Here is a 7,951-nt window from a genome sequence, read left to right as displayed (position 1 = left end):
TTAAAAAAAACCGATTCGGTTTATTTTTTTTCTAAACCCTAGTTTTTTTATAGATCGGTTTATTTTTTCGGTTTTATTACTTAGTGAACGTTCACCGACCCATTCGTTTTAACGAACGTGTTCGTCGGATTGTCGCTGTTAACGAACGTTCGTTCGTTTAACTGTTCGTCAGTTTTTCTTTTTCGTTGGAATTTTTCCGCGATTATTCCAGATCGCGATTTCTGATCAGATCTTCGTTTTCGTTTAACTTTTCGCTCGTTTATCGGAATCAGGCGATTCAAGCGCCTAGAGTTTCGTCTCAAAATTCTCTTTCCGTTTAACCTACTCAAACAAGTTTTTGCTACTGTAAAATTTGACCTAGATCCAGATTAGTAAACGAAGCTTGTTTCTTTCGCCGTTTGATTTTCGTTGCTTCGTTCGATTTGATTCTTTTTGCAAACCGGAGTTCTTAAGTTGAACTTTCTGGTTGGATATTTATTTGAGTTTTACCTGTGCATTAGATGAGTACTTATTGATTGCTTGTTTGTTTGCGATAGAGTACCCGGAGTGCGCCGCTTGCTACTTCGATTCTCTAGGTTACGCGGATCATCAGCAAGGCAAGTAACACTTTGATCATACTTTTCCATACCCAGTTTTTATTGCATTAGATCAATCCTCAAACATTGCATGGTTAGGATCTAATTAAACTGTGGGTATTGGGAAGTAGTTGAGGTAGTACCTATTACCTGTTTTATTTATCAAACCCTTGGGAGTTACTTCTACGTTTGCTTATATTGCCATGCTATGCTCGTAGACGTGGATTGGGTTTGAGAGATATTCACGACAGATGTGAGATTGTTAACTAATGGTTTACTTAAGGTGGCAACTAAAACTCACATCTGGGTGGATTGAGGAACCTGGAGAACCCAGTGCTGCCTGTATTTTTGGATATCCCGGAGTACCCGTGTGATCATCCTATGGACCGCCACCCAGGCTCAAAGGGATCATGAGATTATTCATGCTAGAAACTTCCGTGTGCAGCCACAAGCTATTATGGGCTCTAGCGTAGTTGATTAAGTTGTGTGAGCTCTTGAAGAGGTAGACTAGCAGATGTAGGGGATGTAGGTGGTACGGTCTACCCAGAGTAGAGAGTTAACGCTTCTGAAAGACCGTGTCTCGGTCATCCGTTACTCAAACATCATGCAGTGCGAGAATCAAGCGGAGGCAATCGAGTCTTGTGGGGAAAAGTGCACAAACCTCTGCAGAGTGTACAAACTAATCATGGTTAGCCGTGTCCCCGGTTATGGACAACTTGAGTATCTAGTACTTGGATTATCATGTGAATCTCATCACCATGTTACTTTAATTAATTTTGTTGGATTAATGATGATACTTAATTGGGATTGAGTTGGAGGTACCTTCTCAATGTTTCACAACCACCATGATAGTTAAATAAAATTTATTCCTTTGCAGTAGGGAAAAATTGGCTTTTCGCAAAACTGTAACCATAGAGCTTTCCACCAGCCATATATGCATGTAGTCTAGCCTTATTATGTTCATTATTCTCTATGTGTTACATTGCCAGCATATTCCATGTGCTGACCCGTTTTCGGGCTGCAACGTTTCATGTTGCAGACTTTTCAGACGACGAGTAAGGTGCCTTAGGTCGTGGTCTTATACTCAGTGATGCCGTTGGAGTTGATGGACTCACTTATCTTCGAAGCCTTCCGCTGTTATCGTTTTTAGATGGCCTTAAGCCATATTTATCATACTTATTCTCTCTTGAGATATTCGTTGTAATAAGTGTGTGATTGCTACTCTGTTATAAATCCTCCATTTGTACTGTGCGTGTCAGCATTACTGATCCAGGGATGACACTGGTGCACAGCAGCACAGACTGTTTGAGGTCTGGTCGCTACACAGGTGGTATCAGAGCACACGCTGACTGTAGGACATGACCACTAAGCTTAAACCCTAGAACACTTCTCTGTTCTCATTTCTGACCCCTCTCCACTTTCTACTCTTTTAGGAATGGCGGATGCAAGGAGCAAGTTCATGCAACCAGATGAAGATATGCCTTTTGGAAGACACTTTAAGGAAGTCACTAAGTACTTGAACATAGGAATACCAAGCATCACCGGAACCTACAACGCCACATTACCTGAAGAGGAGAGCTGGAAGATTCAAGTTCAAGTTCCAGGAAGGACGTTTGCGCCAGTCACTGAGCCTATAAAGTTGGCTTTTGAAGCACCAACCTAGAGTTTAGGGAAGAGCATGGCAGCCCACATCACTACGGGACGCATTGGAGAAGTCTACCACAGGGAGCTTAAAGATACTATTTATCAGATTTGTGGACGCCGAGACGAGCAATGGGAGATGATTAGCACCAAGAAGGATGGATCCATTGCAGCTTTCATCCATGAGCAAAACCAACACATTCGTCGCCAAGAGAACCAGATGTGCTCAGACAAGATAGATCTGAAGAAGGCATTGACGAAGATCAAGGAGCTGGAGGAAGAACTCAAGGCTACACGCGAGGATTATTTGGAGGAAAACGTCGCGCTAGTAGGGAAGAATGACGACCTGGAGAAGAAGATTGGAGTATTCATGGGAAATCCAGTGCCAAAAGCAGAAGATGATGAATGCGCTTGCCCGGATAACTACATCATCATCGACGACACCGACTCGGACCCCAGTGAAGATGACTTTGTTGATGAAGCTGGAGCAGATATCATGGAGTCTTCGACTGATCAGAATTTCTAGTAGACCACCATATCAGTAGTAGTTTTCCCCCATATATAGTATAGTTCAAGCACTTTTGTAACGCTAGTTAGATTGATGGTATGCCTTGTTTGAATTGATTGAGTGATATTGATTGTGTCTGTCTCATGAGCATATGGGTAGTGCTTTCTCTCTAGACCTCATTCTATTCTAAACTCTCATCTTTTCTAACCTATCAGATGCCTCCGAGACGTGACACCGAATTTGTTTTCCCACCGGAGATCACCCAGTTGATTCAGCAACAGAATGCCCTGATGCAAGTGTTAGTACAGAACCAAGGCAACAACAACAACAACCCACCACCACCACCTGTTGATCACTTAGCCCGTTTCTTGAGGCTAAATCTGCCGGTGTTTTCCAGCAGCACCGAGCCGATAGTTGCAGATGATTGGCTCTGCAAAGTTGGAAGGGATTTGGCCACTGCAGGATGCACAGATGCGGAAAGAGTGCGTTTTGCCGCACATCAGCTTGATGGACCCGCAGCATCATGGTGGGAGAATTACACAGCCACACATCCTATTGACACTGTCACATGGGACCAGTTTCAGCAAGCTTTCCGTACAGCCCATGTTTCAGCAGGAGCTATGGCTATGAAGAAGCGTGAGTTTCGCAACCTACGCCAAGGAGGACGCACCGTAGGCCAGTATGTGGAGGATTTCAGTAAGTTAGCACGTTATGCACCAGATGACGTTGCTACAGATGCAGCCAAGCAGGAGAAGTTCCTCGAAGGATTGAATGATGAGCTGAGCATGCAGCTAATGGTAGCAACCTTCAACAACTACCAGGAGTTGGTAGATAGAGCGCTCATGATTGAAGGGAAGCAGCAGCAGATTGAAAACCGTAAGAGGAAGTACGGACAAGGGAAGTATAATTCTGGAGCTCAGCAGAAGCCACGTTTTACCCCGAAATCGGGAGGACAGTTTCAGCATACCCATGGAGGAGGTAGTTCGCACAACCATAATGGACCCAAGAATGGTAATGGGAATGGAGGAAGCAACGGACAGAACCGCACCAACCCTTCAACCCTAGCCAAGAGGGATCTAAGTCACATTACTTGTTTCAAGTGCCAGAAGACTGGACATTATGCAACTGATTGTCCTGAAGCCCAGAATGGAAATGGCAATGGAAGCTCTGGGAAGAAGCCGAACCCTTTCAACAAAGGACATGTGAACCACGTGAGCGTGGAAGAGGTTGAAGCACAGCCTGATGCAGTAATAGGTAAGTTTATGGTTAAGTCATTTACTGCACTCGTTCTTTTTGATACTGGTGCATCGCATTCATACATATCAAAGGGATTTGTGGATAAGTATAAACTGCCCACCCAAGCCCTTAGGTCACCCATGTTAGTAACCTCGCCAGGACCAGAGTATATGGCTAGTTTATGGTGTGAACGGTTACCATTAAGGATTGGTAACTACCTATTTCCCTCAGACCTAATAATATTGGAATCGCAAGGATTGGATGTGATATTAGGCATGGATTGGTTATCAAAGTATGAAGGGAACATTGAGTGCGCCAGTAAGTCGATTTTGCTTACCACCCCAGAAGGAAGAAGGATTAAGTATGTATCCCGGCATGTGCCGAAGAGGACTCAAGTAAATTCCTTATCAGGAGTTGTACAGGAGGAAGTACCAGTGGTGAAGGATTACCCGGATGTATTTCCAGAAGAGTTGCCAGGCATGCCACCGGATAGAGACATTGAGTTCTTGATTGAACTTTTGCCAGGCACAGGGCCAATATCTAAGAGACCGTACAGGATGCCCGCAAAATATTTGGAGGAAATTAAGAAGCAGATTAAGGAGTTATTGGATAAAGGCTATATTCGCCCAAGTTCGTCACCTTGGGGATCACCAGTACTTCTATTGGAGAAGAAAGATGGATCGTTGAGGATGGTTATTGATTACCGTGGATTGAATGAAGTGACCATCAAAAACAAGTACCCACTGCCGATGATCAATGATTTGTTTGACCGCCTACAAGGAGCTAAAGTATTTTCCAAGATCGATCTACGATCAGGATACGATCAGTTAAAGATCCGAGAGCAGGATATACCTAAGACGGCTTTTACCACCAGATATTGGCTATATGAGTATACCGTTATGTCATTTGGTCTGACTAACGCACCTGCCTATTTCATGAACCTGATGAACAAAGTGTTTATGGAGTTTTTGGATAAGTTCGTCGTGGTGTTCATTGACGATATTTTAGTCTACTCCAAGAATGAAGAAGAGCATAAGGAGCATTTGCGTTTGGTACTTGAGAAGCTCAGAGAACATCAGTTATACGCCAAGTTCAGCAAATGTGAATTTTGGCTGAAGGAAGTTGGATTCCTCGGACATGTTATATCCGGAGAAGGAATAGCAGTAGACCCCGCCAAAGTTGACACGGTAACAAGTTGGGAATCACCCACGTCAGTTGGAGAGATCCGGAGGTTTCTTGGACTTGCAGGATACTACCGGAGGTTTATTGAGAATTTCTCAAAGATTGCAAAACCCATGACTGAGCTATTGAAGAAGGACACCAAGTTCAATTGGACTGAGGAATGTGAAGCTAGTTTCCAAGAGTTGAAGAAACGATTGGTTACATCACCAGTGTTGATTCCGCCAGATCAACGCAAGGATTATGAAGTTTATTGCGACGCTTCTCGTCGAGGACTTGGAGCAGTGCTTATGCAGGAAGGAAGAGTTGTGTCATATGCTTCACGACAACTTAAACCCCATGAGAAGAATTATGCCACGCATGATTTGGAATTAGCAGCCGTAGTGCATGCGTTGAAGACATGGAGACATTTTATCATCGGAAACCATTGTGAGGTGTACACGGATCACAAGAGTTTGAAGTACATTTTCACGCAGAAGGAGTTAAATCTCAGGCAGAGGAGATGGTTGGAGCTTATTAAGGACTATGATATGAGATTGCATTATCACCCAGGGAAGGCTAACGTAGTAGCAGACGCGTTGAGCCACAATAGCCATGTCAACACCCTCATGACAGGAGAGTTACCCCCGGAGTTAGCCGAGGATCTTCGCGAGCTATGTTTGGAGATAGTTCCAAGAGGCTATTTAGCAACATTGGAGATTCAGTCTACCTTGATGGAAAAGATCAGAGAAGCTCAGAAGACAGACAAGGAGATTGACGAGATAAAGGAAAAGTTGAGCAAAGGAAAAGCCAAGGGATTTCGTGAGGATGAGCACGATCCCTTATGGTTTGAGGACCGCGTTTACGTGCCCAATGATCCGGAGATCAGGAAGTTGATCTTGCAAGAGGCCCATGATTCACCGTATTCGATTCACCCAGGAAATACCAAGATGTATTTGGATTTGAAGGATACTTTCTGGTGGACCGGAATGAAGAAGGATATTGCGGAGTACGTAGCAGTTTGTGATGTATGTCAGAGAGTGAAGGCAGAACATCAGAAGCCACCGGGATTGCTACAACCATTGCCGATACCCGAATGGAAGTGGGATAAACTAGGCATGGATTTTATCACGGGATTGCCCAGGACTCGTTCAGGCTATGACTCAATATGGGTTGTAGTCGACCGTTTGACGAAAGTAGCTCATTTCATCCCAGTGAAGACCACTTACACCAGTGCTAAGTTGGCAAAGATATACATGACCAGAATCGTATGTTTGCATGGAGTTCCGAGGACCATTGTATCAGATAGAGGAACCCAGTTTACCTCGAAATTTTGGAATCAGTTACATGAGACTTTGGGAACCAGGCTAGAATTCAGTACAACCTTTCACCCACAGACAGATGGACATACCGAGAGAGTCAATCAGATTTTGGAAGACATGTTGAGAGCTTGTGCGCTAGATTATGGATCTAGTTGGGACGACAATTTGCCATATGCAGAGTTTTCTTACAACAACAGTTATCAAACCAGTTTGAAGATGGCTCCTTTCGAAGCTTTGTACGGAAGGAGGTGTAGAACACCATTGTTATGGGACGAAGTTGGAGACCGTCAGTTGTTTGGACCAGATTTGATTAAGGATTCTGAACAGAAAGTGAGGTTGATTCGCGATAGGCTCAAGGTAGCCCAGTCCAGGCAGAAGAGTTATGCGGATTCTAAATGTAAGGAGACAGTTCACGAAGTCGGAGACAGAGTTTATCTTTGAGTATCACCACTTCGAGGAGTGAAGCGCTTTGGAGTTAAGGGAAAGTTAGCGCCTCGTTTTGTAGGACCATACAGAGTTTTGGAACGTATGGGAGAAGTTGCCTACAAGCTGGAATTGCCTGAAGGATTGTCAGGAGTTCATGATGTATTTCACGTTTCCCAGTTGAAGAAGTGCCACGCAGAGATGGCTGAGATACCACTGAGAGATACAATGCCACTGGAAGCGATTCAACTGGAAAGTGATTTGACCTATGAGGAGAAACCAGTTAAGATTCTTGAGTATGCCAGCCGAGTCACCCGCAGTAAGGTTATCAAGTTTTGCAAAGTCCAGTGGAGTCACCATACGGAAGATGAAGCCACCTGGGAGCGAGAGGAAGATCTACGGAAGAACCACTCTCACCTATTTTCTAGCCAACCCAAATCTCGAGGGCGAGATTCATCTTAAGGGGGTAGGTTTGTAACATCCCAAATTTTCAATTTGGAATGTTATACATTAGATCATCATTGCATAGCATATTTTATTGCATTTTGGCAAATCCTCGATAAATCCTAAGCAACTCAAGGACCCTCGGAGAGAGTTGGGGATTTTCCCGATTTTTCATATTTGATTTTTATCAAATAATAAAATGAGGATTTTTGGTTTTAATTATTTTCTCTCCGAAAATATTTCATATTAAAATAAATGAGAGGAGAAAATATGACTTCTCCAAAATAATTGAAATATTGGAGGAAAAGTATTAAAATCAAATATTGGATTTTATTCGCAATTTTAATTGCATTAGAAAAAATTTGCACGTTTTCAAAACTGCAGTTTTGGGTCAAGAAAATGTTCATCTCGTTCTAATTATTTTAATTAGACGGGGAAAATTTGTTTTAACATTTTTGGATTTTTATTTATTTTTCTGTGATTTTTTTTAGATTCGGCGGATTTTAAAAAAAACCCGCGCCCGACTGGGCCGAGGCCCAGCCGAGCCAGGCCGGCCCACCTCCGTCGTCTCTCTCCCGCGCACGGCCGCCGTCGCCCGAGTCCCGCTCGGAGACGCCGCCCGCCGCCGCCTTGCCCCCTCCTCC

The sequence above is a fragment of the Triticum aestivum genome, chromosome 4D (genome assembly GCF_018294505.1).
Source record: "Triticum aestivum cultivar Chinese Spring chromosome 4D, IWGSC CS RefSeq v2.1, whole genome shotgun sequence".
NCBI lineage: Eukaryota > Viridiplantae > Streptophyta > Magnoliopsida > Poales > Poaceae > Triticum > Triticum aestivum.
The sequence above is the reverse complement of the archived record's forward strand: the minus strand, read 5'-3'. Positions refer to the sequence as shown.